A 22,508-nucleotide genomic window follows, 5' to 3' on the forward strand; every position below is an offset into this window, starting at 1 on the left:
GCTAAAAAGCAAATAACTCAGACAAGTGTGCTCAATGTCCTGCCTCGTATACATGGGTTGCCCAAGTTTGCAGTTTCCGGTGACAATTTAGGCCATAATCACCCTATGTAAAACGGCCTTTACACATACATACACAGGAACAAAACAGGCACTTTGCACACATACATACACACACAAATACATACTTGTACCTCCAATGGTGAAGTATTCAGCCTGGACCTGGTGCGGGCAGGAACTCCCACCTCTCTTTCCCATGTCATCCCTTACTGAGGCCAGCCACAGAGAAGCCATGGTGACCGTAGACATAATGTGAGTATAAGTGGCATAAAGTCTGTGCAAGCAGCTTGGGCAGCCACGGGGTCCCCTGGGTGGCCACTCAAACCATCAGTATGACAATCCTTCATTGGGAGAATAAGTTCTGATGCTCATCAGGTGGGGCAGCACATTGGCTAGTTGGAGCAGAGGTGGCATCACTTCAATTTATCCTGCTGCGGTGCTCATACTTACTGCTTCAAGTTCTTCTGCTGTTCCACTGCCTCTCCTGCTTCTCACTACCACACTGGTTCCCAAGTATCCAGACTGAAGTTAGATTGTGTCTACTCTAGCCCAAACAGCTTTAAAAAACTATTTATTGAGACTTCAAATTAAAAACAGCCAAGATATGCATTCTTGTACAGACATCCACGCTTACACTTTTTGAACAGCGCTATTATCTATTCACTATCTCTACAACACAAGACAGAATAAGTTTCATCACTCAACCTATGGCTAATACCAAGAGGTCTGATAATTAAGAAAATTCGTACCACTGTTTATGATGAACAATTCATTGCCTTATGGAATGAAATACTGCCCAATTGTTCTCTGAGACTGATGCATCCATTTTTTTTCTTATTACTATAGGAAGCCAATTTTTGGGAGGAATTACTTAGCAACAATCAGTAAATAGCGAAGTGCACACGGATGTCATACGAGCGTGCTCCATTTTTATTTGCCCATTCATAGACTTGAATGGGCGATTTTGGTCCATGGAGAAGCACTAGAAAAGAACATGCTACATTTTTTTTAAACAGAACATCAGTCCATGTAAGTAAAAAAATCACGTGAATAGCCCTATTGATTTTAATGGGTCTGTGTGCAGTCAGTTACACACAAGGACAGTGCATGTGAATAAGCCCTTTTATAGTAAATTTATCAAGAAGTATCCTGAAAATGGTCCATCAGAAAGGACTTTCAGAAGGGTTAAATTCTGCACCTACGTCTGTTTGACTTACAGTATATCAAACCTTGAGAGACATAAATAATTTCATGCGTCTGTTAACTGTAAAGAGATGCTTCTTCAATCTCAATGAAGTGGAAGAATTGAGGAATCAGCACAGGAAATTGATTTTGATGGGTGAGAATCTCATCCCCTTAAGTTTTGGAATTTGGAGAACAGCTAGCAATTATGTCACTCGTGGATTTATGGGATAGAGCAGCCAATGACAATAGGGAAAGAATACCTAATCCAGGCTTCTATCCAATTCAATCTAGGGCCCCTGCTATGGACAAGTTTAATCACTAATGGAGAGAGAATTGAAAATGTTGTGTCAACAGAATTAGAATTATACATTTAGCTTCAAATACCCAGAGAGGGATGACTTGTCACATCTTCGGAAAAACCCCAATATTTTAAGTCATTCATCAGATAAAGGGAATCCATGATAATATTAGATAATTCTCATAAAACAGACCTGAGAAACATACTTGGTGACATTGGCAATTATCAAAGATTAACCCCTACTGCATCAAATCATCTTTGTCGCAACTTTTACAAGTTACAGCAATTCATATGCTGCTGAAAATGCATGAAGCAAAATTTCCTCCTTCTTTCAGGCCCCAAAATTGGATTCTTTACGTAAAGTTCATCTGCCTGTGTTTCATGATGTCTTTTATCTCCAAAAGTTGTCTGATGGTGGCAAAATTGTGTTCTCATTGGACAATGTATATATGGAGTGGTGAAGGATTCTTCAACTATATGTGACCAATAATCCATACCAAAATAACATGATGTTGTTGCCTCCTCATCATACGGCAACATTAGTTGTACAGCGGACTTCATTAGATACCTTAACACAAGTCAGGAAAACTAACACTTCGCCGTTGAGTATCATAGGGAGAATACACCTTTTTGTGATCTAAACCAACTGCAGCATGTAGACAGAGCCGGCAAGGAGAGCTGAAGATGTGGTGCTGGAGCAGCGGGGGCTGGAGATGGTGAGTTTGTGTTCTTTTATTCTTTTTCAGGATTGCCTGCTGTTTTAAAAAAGATTATCTCGAAAAACACCTCTAAAAGAATGCTCCTTGCCTGCAGCATCAAGCTATTTTTTGAAGATTCACCATGAAGACATTAGTACTCAGCAGGTTACAAGGATTTAAAGAGTCAATAAGTCAAAGACAGGGGGTGATTGGTCCACAGCGCTGCAAATGAAAGAAGCGTTCTGGATATTCGGGCTCATAGTAACATTGTGTGTATGTGTGAGACTGAAAAAAGACACATGCACATACAGTTCAACTTATTAACACCCCCCCCCCCAACTTAATCCAGAGGAAGGCAAAAAATCCCAATGCGCTAGAAGCCAATTTTTCCTCAATTTAGAGGGAAAAAATTCCTTCCTGACTCCAAATCTGGCGATCAGAATAATCCCTGGTACACCGACCCTTCTGAAGCAATCAGTGACAATAACGTAATATTATTACACTCAAGAAAGGCTCCTGAAGGTTTAAACTTTAAAACTGATTTGATACATCTATACTGATACTTGTTTTTTTATATTACTTTGATATGACTTTCCATTATGCCTACTTTGTATTATGTTACACTATTGGTGTGGTTTAAGGGATGGGGCTTAACACACAGTGTGATTTAATAGTTATGTCAGCACCTTAAAAATATAAGTAAGGTCACTTTCACACTTGCTATAGGGCTCAGTTTAGGACTTCCGTCTCTCTGCCCCGTTTCTGGAGGAGAAAAATTGATAAAAAAACAGAATTTTTTTTTTTTCCCATTGACTTCAATTGGGTTTTTAAAAAAACCCAGAAAGACTTCTGCTCACTTACTTTCTGTCGGTTTTCAGTTTTTTTTAACGAAAAAAAAAAAAGCAGACTGCGCTATTTTTCCATCAAAAAAACTGAAACCTGACAGTATAGAAGCACACAGAAGCCTTGCCGTTTTTTTAAAACACCATTGAAATCAATGAGGAAACAACCGGATCCGTTTTATTTGTTTATCTCCTCCAATAATGGAAACCATTGAACTGAGCCCCAACATAGCTGTGAACGCAGCCTAACATATCCCAGCAAATAAACTGTACAGCATCTGTTGTAGATACAATACAAAGCTTTTACTCTGCAGGAACAGCAGAACTGCGATCACAGCTTAGGAACAGCAGAGCTGAGTTGCAATACATGAGCAGCAGAGCTGAGCTCATAGTTCTCAGAAGGCTGAGCAAACTTGGTAGTATTGAAACAAGCAGTTTTCATACAGATATAGCCACATTTAACCCGACTCTCATAACTTTCTGCGACAAGATATTTTAAGTCAATGAAAAGCTATTGTTGTCTTGATACACCAAAAGAAATTGAAAAGCTATTGAAATAGCATTTTTAACACACTAAGAGCCAAGTTAAACTTTGCTATACAAGTAGTTTAGCATACACACTTGAATACACTTAGAACAAGGCGGCTTGAGGCAGGATCTACAAGAAGAGTGGGCCGATGGAACCATATGAGGAAATGCTCAATGAATTTTACACTACAAAGAAGTGAAAGAACTACTTGGGTTTAAAGAACAAACCTTGATCCACTCATTAGAAACAACTGCATCGCAGCAGAGCTCAGAACCATGAAGAATTAGCCATTGCTTTGCTACAGTGTGGCTTTGGTAGGGTTGAGCAATAGAGACAGAACAACAAAGGAGTAAATCAGGAACAAATGAAGACTTAAATAGACCACCAAGATCAAATGGCACCATCATTAACACACTTCTTGTTGCATAGCTACGAGGCATATACACTGATCGGACGCAAGAGGACGGTGCTAGAGGAAGGACTGCTGAGGACAGCACTGATAGCACTATTGGTAACTCAGTAGTTGGTTTTATGAGAGAAACCCTTAGAAGCTGACAATCCTTTAAGACATGTCAAGCAAGTTGATGAAGGAACTGCATCTTGGGTGCTCATAAAGCTCAACAACAAAGAGTTCTCTGTATCTATTTTCAATACAGACGTGATTATATTTGTGCGGTTACTCTTCATTAAAATTAATGGGAATCATGGGAAATAAAAAGTGTTCACTCTCTTCATTTAAAATAAATGCAAGCTCGAAGCGCGTTCCAAACCATAGAAAAGCAGATAACTTGAGAGAGTGACTGCTGCTTTCAGCTCTTCACCTATTAGTGGTGACTACACCAGTGTTAGATACTTTCTTGAACGGGTTTTCCCTTTTCAGCAAATCAATTTTTTTTAAATTGTATAATAAAATGTTCTGTTTCTGTTATACACTCATTGTCAAATAAATCCCTCCCCTAGACGGAGCTGTGCGGGATTGTAACGTTGTTATTAGCAAGTGATTACAATATCAGAGCAACAGGAGAATTTATTGCAGAAAACTGACCCATTGAAGGGAGGCTCTAGTACCCTGTTGTACCACCTCTAGCTTGGATACAAGATGTGATACGGGCAGGCATGGAGGCTCTAGTACCCTGTTGTACCACCTCTAGCTTGGATACAAGATGTGATACAGGCGGGCATAGAGGCCCTAGTACCCTGTTGTGCCACCTCTTGCTTGGATACAAGATGTAATACAGGTGGGCATGGAGGCTCTAGTATCCTGTGGTACCGCCTCTAGCTTGGATACAAAATCTAATATGGGTGGGCATGAAGGCCCTTGTACTCTGTTGTACCACCTCTAGCTTGGATACAAGATGTGATACAGGCGGGCATGGAGGTTTTAATACCCTGTTGTACTGCCTTTAGCTTTGATACAAGATCTAATATGGGTGGGCATGGAGGCTCTAGTACCCTGTTGTACCATCTCTAGGTTGGAAACAAGATGCTATGTGAGTGGGCATGGAGGCTCAAGTACCCTGTTGGACCACCTTCAGGTTGGATACAAGATGTGATACGGGTGGATATGGAGGCTCTAGTACTATGTTAGGCTGCCTCTAGTTGGATGCATGCCGCTGGATCCATATGGTATCCAGCAGCATATTGGTCCACATTTGCAGTAGCCTCTATAACATGCAAACTCTTATAGGCTGCTGAAGTTGGTGTCCTAGATGGTCCCATACATGTTATATTGGCAATAAATCTGAAGACCAAGCAGGCCACGGAAGTGTGGCAATGTTGTGGAGGCATTACTGTCACACCCGCTGTATGTGTGGCTGAGCATTATCCTGTTGAAAAATGCCTATTGGAAGCCGCCATGAGAGGAAGACATGTGGCTGCAGGATGTCCTGAAAATATCTCTGAGCTGTCATTGTCCCTCACACCACTACTAGGGGTGACCAACTGTTATGTGTCATAGCCCACCAGACCATCACACCAGCAGTGGGGGCAGTGTGCCGCTCCACAGCAAAGGTAGGATTGAGGCGCTTACCCCGAGGTCTCCAGACAGGAACATGGCCGTCATCAGTGTGCAAACTAAGCCCTTGATTCCTCATTGAAGAGAATCCGGTTCCAGTCTGCAGCAGTTCAGTTTCATCGATCACAACACTACACAAAACACAGGTGGGTGGGTATCAAAGCCAGTACACATAATGCATGCCGTGAGACCAAATTTCCTTCAGCTAAGTGCCTAGAAATGGTCCTAACAGACACAGAGGCCTGTCATGATGGTACCACCTGCCTTTGGATGGCGGACAACAAAACAGTTGAAGTTGTTTGTTGGACAATCAAACAATCTTCTCTACTTCTGGTCTGTCGAGGGCACTGCACACAAGGAGCCCCTGAGAGCCTTTTCATATGCCAAGGGGGGAAGCACTTTTAGGCCCTCACGTGGCAAGACTGTTCATCTAATCACCCCACAACTCTCATCATTTGCATATCTTCCTGAGATGGAACTGCATGCCGAGTTTTGCAGCAAAACGACAACTACTTCTGGGGCAGGATTTTGCTTTACAAACAGTGTAGTTTGTGCATCAGTTCCTTCCCATTTACAGCTTGCGAGCAGAGATTAAGAAAACAATGAGTAATTGATCAGAATATGATTTACTGCAACCAGAAAACCCGATATGTAAGGGCTTCGCTTCCAGTGCCTGACAAGACAAGTTATTAGGGGTCATTATATTCACAAAGCAATTGACCAGAGTTAATGCAGTATCATCACCACACATTCATAGCCAAGTAGGCATACTATGATACATTATATGGTATATTGCATTCTATAGTATTCTACATATTTCTTATTTTTGACATTCTCTAAAGTGACTGAATGGAAACTTTTCAAAGTTTCCCCATTATACAGTAACTGCAGGTCAGATCTAACAGCAAGTTTAACAGTGACTTATTGAACATACAGTAATATATTAGCCAGTAATTAAGGTTAAGACGGATTTCAGTATAGGCAGGCTATGTGTGAGGTTGCATACTAATGTCTCATTACAATCCAATATGAATGTTGTTAACACTGGGCTCTGTTACTCTACTGTTAAATCTGTAAAGTGCACTTAACTAGACCTGAAGACAGTTACTTGAAATGTGCTTAATATATCAGTAAAACTGAAAACATAATAGGCCTCTTGATTGAAGAGAACCTCTCAAGCCCCCTGACAAGAGGGGCAGGCGGCATACCTTTACAGCCATGTCCCTGCTGACTCCACCATCATTTTTCTTCTACACCCTTCTTCCACTTCCCACACTGCGTCTCATTATATACAGAGTCTGTAATATTCTGTCAAGTGGGCAGTCTTAACCACCCAGTGTCAATCAAATGTGACATCAATCATTGATGCTAGACAACAGAAACCACCCACTTGATAGAATTGGGCTTTCCGCGCAGCAGCATATATTTCCGCTAATATGCCACAGCTGCCATGTGAATCACACATGATCACAGCTATTCTTTATTTACATGATTTTCGGTGGCAATTGGGCCAGCGTGAAAACGCATCGCTCGTGGGAATGAGACCTAAATCAGAGTTTCCTGCAGCAAATGATAAGGCATGTGCATCATGTTAACGGGCTTGTCCAGCTTTGAACTATTGATGATGTATCCACAGGATTTGTCATCAATAGTTGACACAGAACCCCCACTGATCAGCTGATTGTGAGGACTCTGTCAGTGTGTATGAAGCAAGAACCAGACATCTCTGTAGACTGCAACTGCCAGGCAGGAGTGGCAGACACTGTCCCCATAGAATTAATTGTGAACAGTACCTGCAATACCAACCTGGGTACTGCAAAGTGTATGGAGATGTCTGCCGCTCATCAACAATTCTGGGGAGTGTGAACAGTCCTGCCTATATCACAGAGAAGCAATGGTGTAGTAGAATGTTGTATTCCCCTAAATATTAAGTTTGTGAGTGATACATTATAAACTGGACAATACTTTTTGAGCAGCATGATTCTCTCGATGAGTGTCAACACACTGTAAGATGGAGAGGCATTGCCATAATTTCTTTGGATAATGTCTACTATAATTTGTATGTATCCTAATACCTGACCATCTCTAGTTAGTTAGTCTAGAAGCAGGTGGTTGGTGTGTCATGGCACGGTGATGACAGATGGAGGCAGAGCTAGTTACATTTTTTTCAACAAGCAAACTTTACTTACCAGAAACATTAGTTCGCTACATAACGTTACATAACATAACATGATGTATTGTTTCCTCTTCTTAAAGAAACAGTTAAAAATTGTTCATACCATCCGGCATAATTTACTGATGTATATACTGCCTCTCAAACTCCACTCTGTGACAGAGGCAAGTCACATGATAACTTGGGCCTCTCTCAACTATGCCTATTAACACTTTCTCTCAAGGGCAGCACAAACATTACAACTTCCTCACATTGTAACCCGACCTATTTATCTCTGTAGAAGCCATGTCAATAGCATACAGGAGGTTTCCCTGACCACATAGACGCCCTTTCACAGAGGTCTTACATGTGACTATAAATCCAAACTGCTGCAATACGTCAGGTGACTTGCTGCACAGTTACAAATTTTATAAACTTTATATTAAATCAAGGACATATAGCATTCACTATTGTAACAAATAATCCTGCAAACAAAGGACTGATATTAACCCTTTCTTCCCTCTATGCAAGGCCTTGCAATAAACTAATCTATGGTGCCATGACTCAACCACACTTGCTAGTATTATATGTTCATGATCCCATACCTAACCAGGGATTTTACATTACACAGTCCTGGGGAAATGAGTATAATTACAATTGATCCCGGTACTCACTTTGTTGAATATCGGTCTCTCCATGACTCTTGCATTCCAACTCCATGCTGATGGGTCCAGATGCCTCAGTACAGAGGTGTAAATTAAAGTTCCTGGGCCCAATGCAAAACCTCCAACAGGGCCCCCAACTGTAATGCTTTATACATAGTACTGGGCTCCATATATGGAAAACAGAGACCTTATGGACCCCTTAAGGCTCCTGGGCCCGGGAGCAACCGCATCCTCTACATTCCCTATAGTTACGCCAGTGCCTCAGTATGCTACTCCATCTGGCACCACTTGCTTTAAATCTGCGCAGAACAAGACTGCACCAACCATTCATCAGTCCCTCAACATCTCATGGGACCCCTGACAGCTCCTTGGGATAGTGAACTGTTGCTACGTCCCTTGGAGGTCATAACACAGTTATGTGCTCCCCTGGCTTTTCCCCTCCTCCTGAGCTTTATAGCTCTATTAGAGATTTACTTTTATATTATCTAAGTGCCTATGGCCTTCTCTGAGATGTCCAGAGCTGCAGAGTCATGAGAGGGGCTGGGGCCAAAGGTCCTTCAGCACTGTTTGTTGGCTGCTCACTGTATCAGAGCTGAGCTCCATCAAATCATGTGACCTTGCTCTAAAGGGGCCTGGACACTTGACTAATATGAAGAGCTGGGAGGGTTAAGTGTTGGCTTGTCACGACCATACTTACTAGGCTCTGGTCCCAGAGGGATGACACGTAGCAAAGGCCAGAGCAGGACTGCAGGCCACCTTCGACACCCATAGGATAGGGAATGCCAATAAACGGGTTGATGGGGGTAGTAATAGTTATCACTCATGACACCACCGTTCCCACACACCGGTATGCTACATGGAGGAGAATAAACACAGAGACTTGTGTATAGTTCCTCAGGTCCCCAGGAACGGTTAGGGCCCGGTATAACTTTACTTGGAGGAATAACTTTGACAAACAAATAATTAAAGAAATGCGAGTACTATTCTTTTAAGTGCAAGCAGGCTAGAACTCAGGGATCAGGGAGGATACACAGGATGAAACCGGTCCTACAGTCCACGCTATCTGTACAGCACTGCTCCTGGACTGGGAGCACTCCAGAGGAGGAAGGGGGGTAGGGATCACTCCGAAGACACTCCAGCAAAACAATTATTCACTTAAAGGATTAACAATAACACCCTGCATGGCAGGTGCGTGGGTGTGTCTCAGTGGCGTACCTCTATGCAGTGATCCTGACTATGGATAGCTGCACAGGCAAAACTTGTGGTCTGAATTGGTACCTGAATGATGGGTCTCTATATACAAAATTATTAGAAATTGCTCTCTCTCTCAGGATCTTGGGACTCACTCCACTCACATCCAGACTCCAATCACTACAGGATATCTCTCCTCTTCCTCCATCTTCACCTACATGGAGCTGAAGGTGCTTCCATGTAGCTCTGTGTTAGCACTCTCTCCCAGAAGATGGACTCCTCTTCTCACTCTCAAGCACTCCTATTTATACCTTCTTACAAACCACATGACATGACAGACTGATACATCTACATGCAGGCAATGATTTTATTAGAGTTAACCTCTCAAGCGCCGCAGCTGTGCAACACACACACTAGGTATGACAAGACAAACTTTGCATAGTGCATCCACATAGGAAAAACGTGTGAAATTTATGGAGGGGACCAGGATGGTGTTCTGGGCCACTACAACAGAAGTGCTTAACCCCTTACAGGTTGACAATGCTTGTGTAATAACAGGAGACCAGTATGGCTTTAAACACAAGCTCAAAGGGAATCTGTCACCATGTTTTTTAGCCCCCACTGAGAGCCCTTAGATCTGCACAGTAGTTTTGGAGAAGCTTGCATTTTATTAGTAGCAGCCAGACACAGAACTAGTCCTGCATATTCATGAGCTGCAGCCTAGCCACAACCATCCCGTCCTCCAGCCAATGATTGGCAGCTCTCTCAATGTACACAGTAATAGGCAGACTGCTGTCAATCAGTGTCTGGAGTGCAGGGGTGGGTGTAGCTTGCCTGCAGCTCATGAATATCCAGGACTACTTTAAGTAGTCCTCTATGCATGGGCTGCTACTGATAAAATGCAAGTTTCTTAAAAACTACTGCACAGATCCACACAGCAGACATATAACTGTTATCAGTGTGACAGTGAGTACCTTGCGCTGTCCTCAGAGAGGGGTGTAAAAAGAGGGTGACAGAGTTTCTTTAATTAGTTGGTTTCTCCAGGATGAAGACAGACACATAATGCAATCAACTGAACTTCACTCAGGCAGGAATTCTGCTTCTGGAGGGCATGAGGTACTTTTAATGTTTCAAAAATTGAATTCAGCCTCACAGCCACAAAGGAACAAGATAACACCGTTTTTACTGAAAATATTCCTCTGGACAGAGAAAACGAAAGGATTTTAATACAAGGTAAATTGCAGCATGGCTTTTCACTTGTGTTACTTGGTGTCTCTCACACCTCCCCTGCTCAAGAGTTACTCCTCTCTCCCTTTCTGGGACTTCGCTACGGTAGTAACTCTGTGGGGCACTCTTCTCCCACCTCCCAACCACACAGCCACTTCTCAATTGCTCTCCTGTCAAATTAGTGGTAATGTCTGCCACACCCGGCCTTATCAACTGGCCATTGTATCTGAGCAGTAAAACTCCCTACTCAGGCTGCTTCTCCTCCTTGTGAGAGCCATCTTACTAAGGCCGCCTGCAGACGGGCGGAAATTCTGCGGCGGGATTTCCCGCGGAATTTCCACCCATGGAAGCTGCCAAAGGATTGCGTTAACAAACGCAATCCAAGGCAGACAGCCGCACAGAAATCTCACTCCAGCCGTCTGCAGGTGGCCTAAATATAAAATTGAAGTATTGGCCAGTCGAAATAGCACAGCACCCCTGCACTTTGTGTGCTCTCCCACTGTAGCCGTCCACCTCTGTCCCCTCTCATTAGCATGGCAACCAAGGCCAAAACTCTCCTTGTCACATCCTGGAATGAAGGAACACTACACCTAACAGTTAAAAGTCACAATGCATATGAAGACAGGTCAGGGATAGGCTGGCTAGGCAGGAGTGATAATGGGGGCAAAATGTAGCAGTGCAGCGGTATGATGAAGGCTGACCTCTGAGAGCCATCTGGTTCCATCCCTCTCCTCAATAGGGTACATATAGCATGATGGTTAAGGGTGTACTGGGACAAGCAACATCCTGCAGAGTTTATTGCTCCAAATAACGGCAGAAATATTTATTATTGACCTACAGTAGACTTAGACATCAGTCAACCAAAGACTGTTCACAGGCAGCGATGGGTCAGAGGAGCACACTGGTATGGCCGTGGGTTTGGACATACAGCATCTCTCTTTAGGTGACCAGCAAAACTAGTCAACATTTCTCTCCAACAACTTTCTATTAAGTCAACCATGATCCAGCGCAACTTGCAAAGCTCCTGTCTGCAGTAACCTGTAACTATACTTGTGTTGCACACCACATTTCAATGGAAAACGGACAAAAACCCGCAGTATGGCATCTTTACCTCAGCCAAATCACGATAGAACACACAGTCACAACAGCTTCCTTCCTTTTACATTTTCTTAATGCAACATATTTGTTCAAGGAATATTATTGAGACAACTCTGTACAAATACTATAAACGTAGTAACAAATCATAAAATGGCGGAGTTGGAAGTGACCTCCAGGGTCAACTCATCCAACCCCCATGCAGGATTCACTAAATAATTCCAGACAGATGTCTATCCAGTCTCTGAAGATTTCCATTGAAGGAGAACTCACCACCTCCCTTGGCAACCTGTTCCACCTATTGATAACCCTCACTGTCTAATATCTAATCTGTGTCTCACCCCTTTTAGTTTCATCCCATTGCTTCTAGTCTTTCCTTGTACAAATGAGAATAGGGCTGATCCCTCTGCACTGTGACAGCCCTTCAGATATTTGTAGACAGCTATTAAGTCTCCCCTCAGCCTTCTTTTTTGCAAGCTAAACATTCCCAGATCCTTTAACCGTTCCTCATAGGACATGATTTGCAGGCCGCTCACCATCTTGGTAATTCTTCTCTGAACTTCCTCCAGTTTGTCTATGTCTATTCCCTTCTTAGCCATATAAAAATAACATAATGAAACTATACAATAGCATCCTATCTCTTATGCCAAGATCTATCTAAATCTGTTTTTTTTCCTGATGAGGGTTAATACATGTTATAAGAATATTGATCTCACAATTTTTCAGAGGGGGGGGGGGGTCTCTGCACACTTTTACTCTTGCACCAGTCTTCTATTGACAGTAATATACACTCAAGAGCATCCATCACTGTCCAACCACACCCAACTGAATAACTTTGGCAATGTTATAGACAGTGACATACCATCACGTGGGCATACTATTGACAACTCTGCGTTCAAGAGGAAGACAGGCAGAACCGCTATCATCACATAGTAACCACAGAGATGTTCTTGACATTCAGATGCCAGGAGACTTACTGCTTGTAGGCATCATTACACACAAAGGTAACATAGGAGAGATAATGTATTATAATCCTTTAATAGTCTTTTTTTTTTTGCTGTTGCGAAAAATCTCCTTTTAGGGAAAAACCTATTCACATGGTTTGTTTCTGTATGAAATTTTTAAAAGAGAAGCAACCACAGGAAGAATACTGATGAAGAGATCCAAGATCACGGAGAAACAGCTCCTGAATAGCAAGGACTAAGGACGTCATTACAAAGCAATTAACGGGATGAAGAATGGAGAGTTTACTATAGAAATGCTGCTGTTCTCCATTAAAAGAAAACAAAGTTTAAAGTCGCCTTTAAAGATTGATGAATGATAAATAATCGGCAAGTTTCTCTAACCCTTGCAGATGGTAAAGATACCGCTAGACCAATTTATTTCTGTATGTCATGCTCTTTAGTTTTATTGGCTCGTACTTTGCACAGGTCACCTGGAGGCTGTGATTTGTATTATCACAGACTATTGTAACTATAGCTCAGGCTTCCATTTCCTTCATCCTATTTGAAAGCTTCTTCAAGAAACTAGTCCTCAAGTGGTTTCATCTTTTTTTTTTCTTCAAGTGGCTAAGTGGCTTGCCTTCTAACAATGTCATTGTTTAAGAAAATATCAGAATAATATAGAGAATATTCAGGGCTGGAAAAAGATAACATTTCACCGAGTCATTGAAAAAAAATCGTAGAGAGTTACGGCCATTTAGAGGATTTGATGAGAGTTTATGCCGGCAATGTTGTTCCTATGTGGTGAGCGGTTTAAAACCCTCGCAGTGTCCAATTAAGTGTAATTGTTTGCACATTGATAATACAAAACAATTACATTTCATTTAATTAACGGCGAGATAACTGAACCATCTCATTTGTCGCTACTTTGTTACAATAATGAATTGCACCTGGTTAGTGACATTACCTCCCTTGGGTCTACAACTATATTATAAAGTCAGCTGTCAGCAGTTCATCCCTTCTTCAATGTAGTTATGGATACATAAAAGGATTCCACACATTAATGAAAAGATGTTCTTGCTCTTCATGAAATAATAAAAAGGAACCAGGACAGAAGGCTGTTAGTGCATAGCAGGTTTTTGGATTTTTGTAACGCATTGCATACTGTTCCTTACATGCACTAATTGCACAAGTTAAAGGGGTTTTACAGGCAGTGTCAGCTGTCAGTGCCAGGATACACCGGGGTCGGAGTGGAAGCTGCTGCTCTGATCCCTGGGTAGTGGCCGGCGCTCATAATTGCAGGGGCAGCTCTCATTGAAATCAATGGGACATGCACTTGTAGTTGTAGACTGTGATCCCTATGATTTCAATGAGAGCTGTGCCTGCAATTATTATGATCATTTATCCAGAAATGTTTTTTAAGAGTATGTTCACATTTAGCAGCTTTTGGTGCACATGCAATGTTAAATTGCTATGTCTCAGAAACGTGAAATTTTTCAAATGTGCTCACAAATAACATAAACAAGTGGAGATATATATCTGTTTAAAAAATTTGGACAATATGTATGGAAATATTTGTCTCATGGCAGTTGGTATATAATATGTACAAAAAAATGATAATTTTTAAAAGTTTTACTCAATTTTGCAGTTTTTGATAACTATATTGGGGAAGGCAATGGCAAACCCCCCCGCAAAAAGAGACTGCCAAGAAAATGTGACGATGTGACATCACTAGAGATGAGCGAACGTACTCGTTTCAAGTACTTACGCACCCGAGTACCGCCATTTTCGAGTACTTCAGTACTCGGGTGAAAAGATTCGGGGGGCGCCGGGGGGCGGGGAGAGGCGTGGCAGTGCGGGGGGGAGCAGCGGGGAACAGGGGGGAGCCCTCTCTCTCTCCCTCTCCCCCCCACTCCCCACTGCTACCCCCCGTGCCGCCACGGCGCCCCCCGAATTTTTTCGCCCGAGTACGGAAGTACTCGGAATTCGCGGTATTCGGGCGAAAAAGGGGCGTGGCCGAGCACGTTCGCTCATCTCTAGACATCACCATAGGAGTCGGTCACGACTCGGTGCTTCACCAGGGGACTGCACCTTATATGTAAATCAAATCGGTCTACTTTTACCACCTACATAAAGTACAATATGTGACAAAATAAATTGTGTCAGGATTACTTGGATGTGTAAAACCTTTATATAGTTATTCTTTATTAAAGCAACACATACAAGATTTCCGAAATTTGCCGTGGTCATTAAGGCATAAACAGGCTTGGCACTGAAGGGGTTAAAGAATGGCAATGACCCAAGGCAGACACTGCCATTATCCAGATGTCTCCATCTCTCCATCATTCATCAGAACCGGTGGTTTCACATCTGCGTTAGAACCTCCCGTCGGAGGTTTTGTCGCAGATCCGGCACAAAATACTGGAAGAAAAAGCACTGCATGCAACACTTTTTATTCTGGCAAAAAGCTGGCCAGCTGAATGGAAAGCATTACAGTCAATGGGGTCCATTAATTTAGATGATACTCAAGGAGCACCATAGCATTTTTAATCAGGTATGCTTAATTATTAGTTGATGCTTGGGAGAAGAATACACTGAGAAACGCTGAAGTGATGTTTCCAAGCTTTTCTGTTTTATCGTTCTAATTCAAGAGGTTATATAGTGTGGCATGCCCCATAGTCAACAATTCAAAGTCCACAGCATGTGTGATACTTCTCTTAGTAAAACATTACAAAGGTTAATTATGACAAAGCTGCATGCTCAGCATCTGGGACATTGTTAGTAAAAAGTTCACTACAATGCCTGTCTTTTGCGCACATATTTCTTGCTATGCGCACAGCACAAATATTATGTGCATGACACTACTGCATGAACTATAATTCAATACTTTCACAAGTGAATGGAGGGATTATCCCTGGCCTGCTTCACCTTCATTCACTTAAATGGCTATAGCTCCTGTGTAAAACATTGTTTATATAAAAACAGGCATCTGTAGAGGTCCAAGCCCATTGCTTTCCCCCTCCGCCCACTGAAAGGCACTAAAACAAAACTATTAAAAGAATGAGGGGTGCTGGTTTTCAGGTTTCCTCGACATGAATTTGAAATTGTGTACTTATAGTACCTTGGAGAACCACTGATAAAGTACTCCAATAAGCCATAACAGTAACTTCCAGTGACTGTAAGGCAAATGGAGATTGAGTTTACTCTCAATCCTCAATCCTTGTTTCACTAATACTTTATGTATTCTTTCTTGTGCCTCCTGATGAAATTTTAACGTACACAGTAAGTAAAAGGCAATTTAAACTGAAATCCCACTTCACACCTCAGCGGTGGCTCCATCTCTTTGAACATATTCATTACACTTGTTTCGTCTTAAATTAATGAAAATGCTTCCATGACCCAGAGCAACAACTAGAAAATAGGATCAGTGTTCCAAGGACAGAGCAGGTTTACTCAAGCAAAATTTGTAAGATCCCAACTCCTGTTGTAATGTCGAAGATGAAAATTCACCTGTACACGAACAGTGCACTTCTACACGAAACCACTGCAGATTGAAACTCTGTAATGTGTTTTCTTTTATCGTTGTGAACACAATGTTTCTATCATTTAGTTGGTGACCTCTGTCTTAGGCAACATTCGCACAGCGGTATTCTGCTCTGGTCAGGATTTTTCAACAGAATTTGTTATCAAAAACCGAGAATGTCTCCAAAACACAGAAGTCTTTCCATTGTAATTTTGTCTCCAAGTTCCACTCCTGGTTTTGGCTTACAAATCTGTCTATCTTAATAAATTTAGTTAGGGGGCCGACTCTTGGATACTTTATGGATCAGCCTTCTCCAAGCGGTTCTGTTTTGTACGGCTTCTTTCAGTTTGATAGTATCAAGCCAGCACGTTCTTTGGCGGCCCGGTCTTCTATTGCCACTGACCACTCCAAGCATTATCGATGTCTAATAAATTAGCTTGCATTGTGGCCAAAGTATGTGAGTCTTTATTTCTTAATTTTGCCCTCCAATTAAAAAAATTTTGGTTTGATACCGTCTAGGACTGTTTTGTTCGTGATTTTGGCGGTCTAAGAAATTCGCAGGAGTTTCCTTCAACACCAAAGTTAAAAGGCACCAATCTTCCTCCTGTCCATTTACTTCAGTGTTCAACTTTCGCAGCTGTAAATTGTAATTGGGCATATTTGACTATCTGGCATATTTTTGCAATGCTTATGTCTTTGTTTTTCAAGATTTTATGTAATTTTATTTCTGGTCCTGATTCTGCATTGCAGTCGATTTTCAATCATAGGAAGATGGCTTACAAATACTGATGCAGAACACTGACCAGAATATTATCATCTAAATGGGGCTTTAGCTGAGAAGTTCCTTCATTTGGAAATCACTAATTCTGTGGCCAATTACAGTGAGCACTGGGCTATTTTAATCCCGAGTTTCCTGTTCCTTGATGATTATCTAGTTAGTCATTCTGTACCATGGTAATTTTATTACTTCTAGCACTCATGAACTTGGGACTTTATGTACAAAAGCCTGCGTCACTTGTTGCTGGAACTTGGAACCCTGAGTCCTCGATGTTGGGCTGCTTGTGTGTCTTGAGGTATGGATCTGGGTGTGTTTCAGTCCTGCCAAATCAAAAGTTTGAATCTTGTTCCTAAGGCCTGGAGTTTGGCCTGCATATTGAACCTTGACCATAACCCTGGAAGCCTATGCTTGGTGTCTTGAATGTGTACCATACTGCAACTTTGGTTCTGCTATTCTATACTGCAAGTTCTGTTTTGGTGTTGCCTAGTGAGTTACTAAATGATGTGCTACAGTACATATTCTTCTTGCATTGTGCTGCAGAACCTACCAGCCTCTCTGGCTCCTATGTTCTCTTTGAATTTATCAAGATGAGCATCGAGGCATTGAGTTATATCCTGCAGCCAATGTTGCCATAATTCCTTACAAGATTCTCACCCAGATCTAGATAGTTTTCCATCTTGCGATTGCCCAGGAAACCTTGAACCACTGTGACAAAGCTGATCCAAGTAGTTTTCTTCTTACAAGTGAGATACTTGTGAGATTCCTAAAACTCCAGGATATTTTTTATCCGCTGTACATTGAAGACACCTGACTTGACATTTGCCGAAGTATGCTGACTTCTTATCTAGAGCTGTGACAAAGTGTTGCATAAAAGTACTTTTAGACGAAATGATTATTCAAAAAAGTGTTCAAACGAGCAAAAAGGAATAATAATCATTCAATCTACCATCATTCAGTCTAAACATAAGCCAAAGACTGAATGATGAATGAGAATCATTCGCTTTTCTTGTCATTCATTTTATGCAAGCATAAAAATTATCGTTGGCTCGTTGACTTATTGTTCAGTTTAAACTGCGCTGTTTCAATCTACCACATTTGCTCATACAGCAATTGTGAAAGACTGAATGATTCTCTTTGAACGAGCAAAACCATATATCTGCCTGTATAAACAGGCTGCACGAGAGCGAATAAGCTAGCGGTGACATCACTCGTTCATTCTGACGAGAGTCGTCTGGCCTAAAAGGACCCCACATGCCCAATTTAAAGTGCAGTAGTGGAAATAGTCCTTTCCAGGGGTTCACTAGTGGCTCCCACTTGACATTGCTTCCTCTCCAACCTATCCTGACATAGTCAAAGTTGCAGCATGGTACACATCAATGTCCCTGATGTAAGAAAGGCAAAACTAGCGAGAAAACTTGATAAAATCACTTTTGAGAGCCACCAAGAATGCCACCATTTTTAAGTCTCTGTGTCATGGTCTAGCACTGATTTGGAGTCCCGGGTGGCAGCCAGCAAGGGCAGGCAATGTGGTCAGGAAAGCCAGGGGCTGGTAGACTGAGAGGGCAATGCAGTACAGAGGGTTTAGCAGAGACGTAGTCAGGAACAAGCCAGTGGTCAGTACACAGAGATGGCAATGCAGTACAGAGGGTTCAGCAAAGATGTATTTGGGAACAAGCCAATGGTCGGAACACTAAACAGCAATCTTTTTTTAAGGGGGCAGGTAGAGGTAGGACCTGGTTTAGAGGCAGAGGGATCAGAGTACAATAAACACTGAGGGAGTGGCAGGGCCAGGCTTTTCTAGTGTGCCTAATCTAGGGAATGGGCAGAGCCAGACAGGGAAACAAGAAATGGATCAGCAGGGGAGCTGTCCAGCAAGCTGGGTAGCTCACTGGGGAGAGATGTCACTAAGAGTATAGGAGGCCCCAGGTTTGAGTCCCGACACTCTGATGACCTCACAGCTGTCCTTAACCTTTTTTCTTAACATGTAGCTTTTTTTCCCCATGATTTTATGTGAATATACTGTAGGTATATTTTAAAATTTTATTGGCCTGCCCACAAAAGTTAGGTCTGTGGGGAACACTGGCATTTTTTTTATCTTTGAGACATTAGCAGTTAGCAAATGCCACTTACTAGCCAGGAATAAAAGCAATAAAAATACAAATATGTTACAATGTCTTAAGGACCGGAATCTTTTTCTGTGGATAAGCATCTTAAGGGTACATAACGTATGTATTAAAGCTTCGGGAAGAGTGTCAACACCAAGTCTACTTATAATGTATCAAATTCAACAGATTTGTGATGTGTCTGTAATAACAATGGACAGAAATCAGATTATATAGATAATCCTAGATTACAGGATTACCTGGATATCATCAAACAGAAGTACGAGTCTCATGTCACTGATTTAGTGTTTTTGTTTTTTTTATTATAAATTGTAATCGTTTCTGGGTACTCGGTATAAAGAGGGACTGGGCCTTCCAGGACACACACAGTGCTGGAATCAGTGCAAATGTTTGAAGATTAGTGGGACGCCCCCTGAACATTGCCATAAATAGTCTTCTGATTGTTCAGCAAATCAATCATAAAAAATTATACCTGGAATACTTAGAGGCAAGTCTATTGTGACTTTTTACATGGGCACATCTTCCTTTACTAACAAGCGCCTAATGATTGTGTGAATGTTTGTCAGTGCTTGTTTATTATATTTACAAAGCAAATTATCATTATATCATCATTCGTCGCCACATAGATGTTATTTTTTGGATGCACATCTCCCTATTTACAAGGAATATGTGGTTCAACAAATAATAACTATAGGAGGACAGGCCAAATGGTTGTATAAATGATTGCACGTCCCCATACTGCAGATCATTGGGCCAATCATTAGGCCATGTAAATTAAACAATCGTCTGACAAACGAGCAAACATAAATGAGCTGATCAGCCAATAAATGAGTATTTGCTCATTTGTCAGCTGATTGTTTGATTTAGGGTGCTATTACACGAGCGCCATTAATGCTTGTGTAATAGCGTTAATTGCCATGCTGCACCTGTGCTGGGAATTACAAGCTGTTTTTGTATCTGTCAACGGAACTTACTAGTTAAAGAAGCTGGCCCATCAGGAGAGCCCTTGCCAATACTCTCTGGATTTGAGTTATCTATGTATTCAGGCTGCAGGAAATATGTTTTACAGGCCTGGGTTTTGCTCTAAGAAAGTAGACTGTTTGCCAGAGGTTTTGTAAAATAGACCCCATATTAACCCTTTAAGGACCAAGAACAGTAAATTTACAGGGCTTGGTCCTGGGCTTTAATCCGGGATGATAGTAAAAACATATGGCGCAAGATTAAAGCTTTTGCTCTTGCAATCTAGCAGGAGCATGTTGTGTTCTCGGTTGTTAGTCAAAGTTTTTAATCACTTCTGCCTTCTCTCTTGCAGGCTACATAGAGCTCAATGAGTGCTATGTAGTAGATAGCAAAAGTGGAAGTGCCACTTCCACTATTTGACCTGGCAAACACTTGAATGCTGGGTGTCCCCTGTCAAGGCAGAGCTGCAGGGTCCTAGGAGACCCAGATCAGCTCTTCCAGTGACTACTGTCACTACAGGGTGATATTTTCCCTGTAACTCCTATGTAACATAAATATACTCATTTAAAAAAAGATAAGAAAAAATAGCCCTATATGTCATGGGAAAAAAACACAGCAACAATAATTCTGGTAGCTGAAGAAAATAAAATATGGCAATAAAATCATCACGTGTAAAATCCCCAAAATGTGTCTGGTCCTTTAAGACCAAAACAGCCTCGTTCTTAACAGGTTAATTGATTTGTATATTGTGTTATAATGGCAACACTGGTAATTAAGTGCTATCTAACAGCAACATTGACTCTGTATTAACTGATGCTCAACAGATTCTACATTCTGAGGGCTTATTCACATGAGTGTAGGCGCTTTTATGTGCGCCCGCCAGTGCCTTACAAATGTGTGAACAGGTGCACAAATCTGCCGTTTGTGTGCCCGTTCAGATGGCCCGGGTCGGGCACATATACGCGGAGCCCAGATTGCCATCGTGCAGAGGAAGGCAGTTCAGCTCTGCTAAGCTCCCGCCCCCTCTTCACCTCTTGTCGGCTGCCAGCAATGGGAGGAAACAGAATGGGGCGGGAGATTAGCAACTAGCTCCCACCCCATCCTGCCACTTCCCATTGCAAACAGCTGGCAAGGGGCAGAGAGAAGGAGGGAAGGGGGTGGGAGTTTAGCAGACACTCTGCTAAACTCCCTCCCACCTCCCTTCTCCAGCAGCTACCATTGGCTCCCATAGAAGGATTGTTCTTGAAGTATCTTTCCTGGCAGGCATAAAAAAGCCCGGCCAAAATGCGCTTGTATGTGCTATCTTGGCCAGCCGGGCACTTTTACACCACAGTAATACGCCCATCTGTAAACCAATGCTTCAGATGGGCAGCGTATATCAGCCGGGCGTGAAAGCGTGGCCGATATATACGCTTGTGTGAATAAGCCCTGACAGGGAAGAAGTGGCAGGTATATGAGCTAGCAGACTTATAGAGCTGTAGAACATCATCGGCTGCTGCTACATTGTATCTGTAACAATGCTGCCAACTTCCTGTTTTTACATTAGGAAGGAGAGGTCTGCTGCACAAAAGGCTTCACCTGAGGGCTTTAACAGATGGGCGTGTTTTAGCCCCGTTATGTGGCTGTGATAATCACGACTGCTTAATTGGATGAAACGGAACAATTGATTTCAATGGTTTAGTTTCCACTGTCGGGATTCTCACGCTTTAATAGTATGAGTAAGAAAATATAGGACATGCCCTATCTCTAGTTAATACTACGCTTGAGAATAATAGGGCAGGACCTATCTGCCCATTTTGGGTTTTTTTGGAAACTCGCTGGTAATAGCACAGATTTTGAAGGTCTGTTTAGACCTGCTGATATCTCATTTGAATAAGCAAACGATGTCAGAGCCTGTTTCTACAGGCAGATTCATCCTTGGCTCGCTCAAACGACAAATCATTCAGTCATTCACTCTATAAGTGAATGAGAACGACTGAGCAATTGCTATTTAAAAAGAGCAATTAGTGGATGAGCCAACACTGATTTCTTTTTTTAGGACCGGAAATAAAATGGACGAAAGAAAAGCCAACAATTTATCGTTCAATGTAAAGGAAGCCAACAATCGAATGATGAACGATTATTGTTCATTTTTGCTCGTTTGAATGATTTTTTTAACGATAATCATTCCATGTAAAAGGGCCTTAACTCCAGTAGCTACAAGCTCCAATAGATCATGTTACTTGAGCTT

Source organism: Eleutherodactylus coqui, chromosome 4, assembly GCF_035609145.1.
Source record: "Eleutherodactylus coqui strain aEleCoq1 chromosome 4, aEleCoq1.hap1, whole genome shotgun sequence".
Taxonomy (NCBI): domain Eukaryota; kingdom Metazoa; phylum Chordata; class Amphibia; order Anura; family Eleutherodactylidae; genus Eleutherodactylus; species Eleutherodactylus coqui.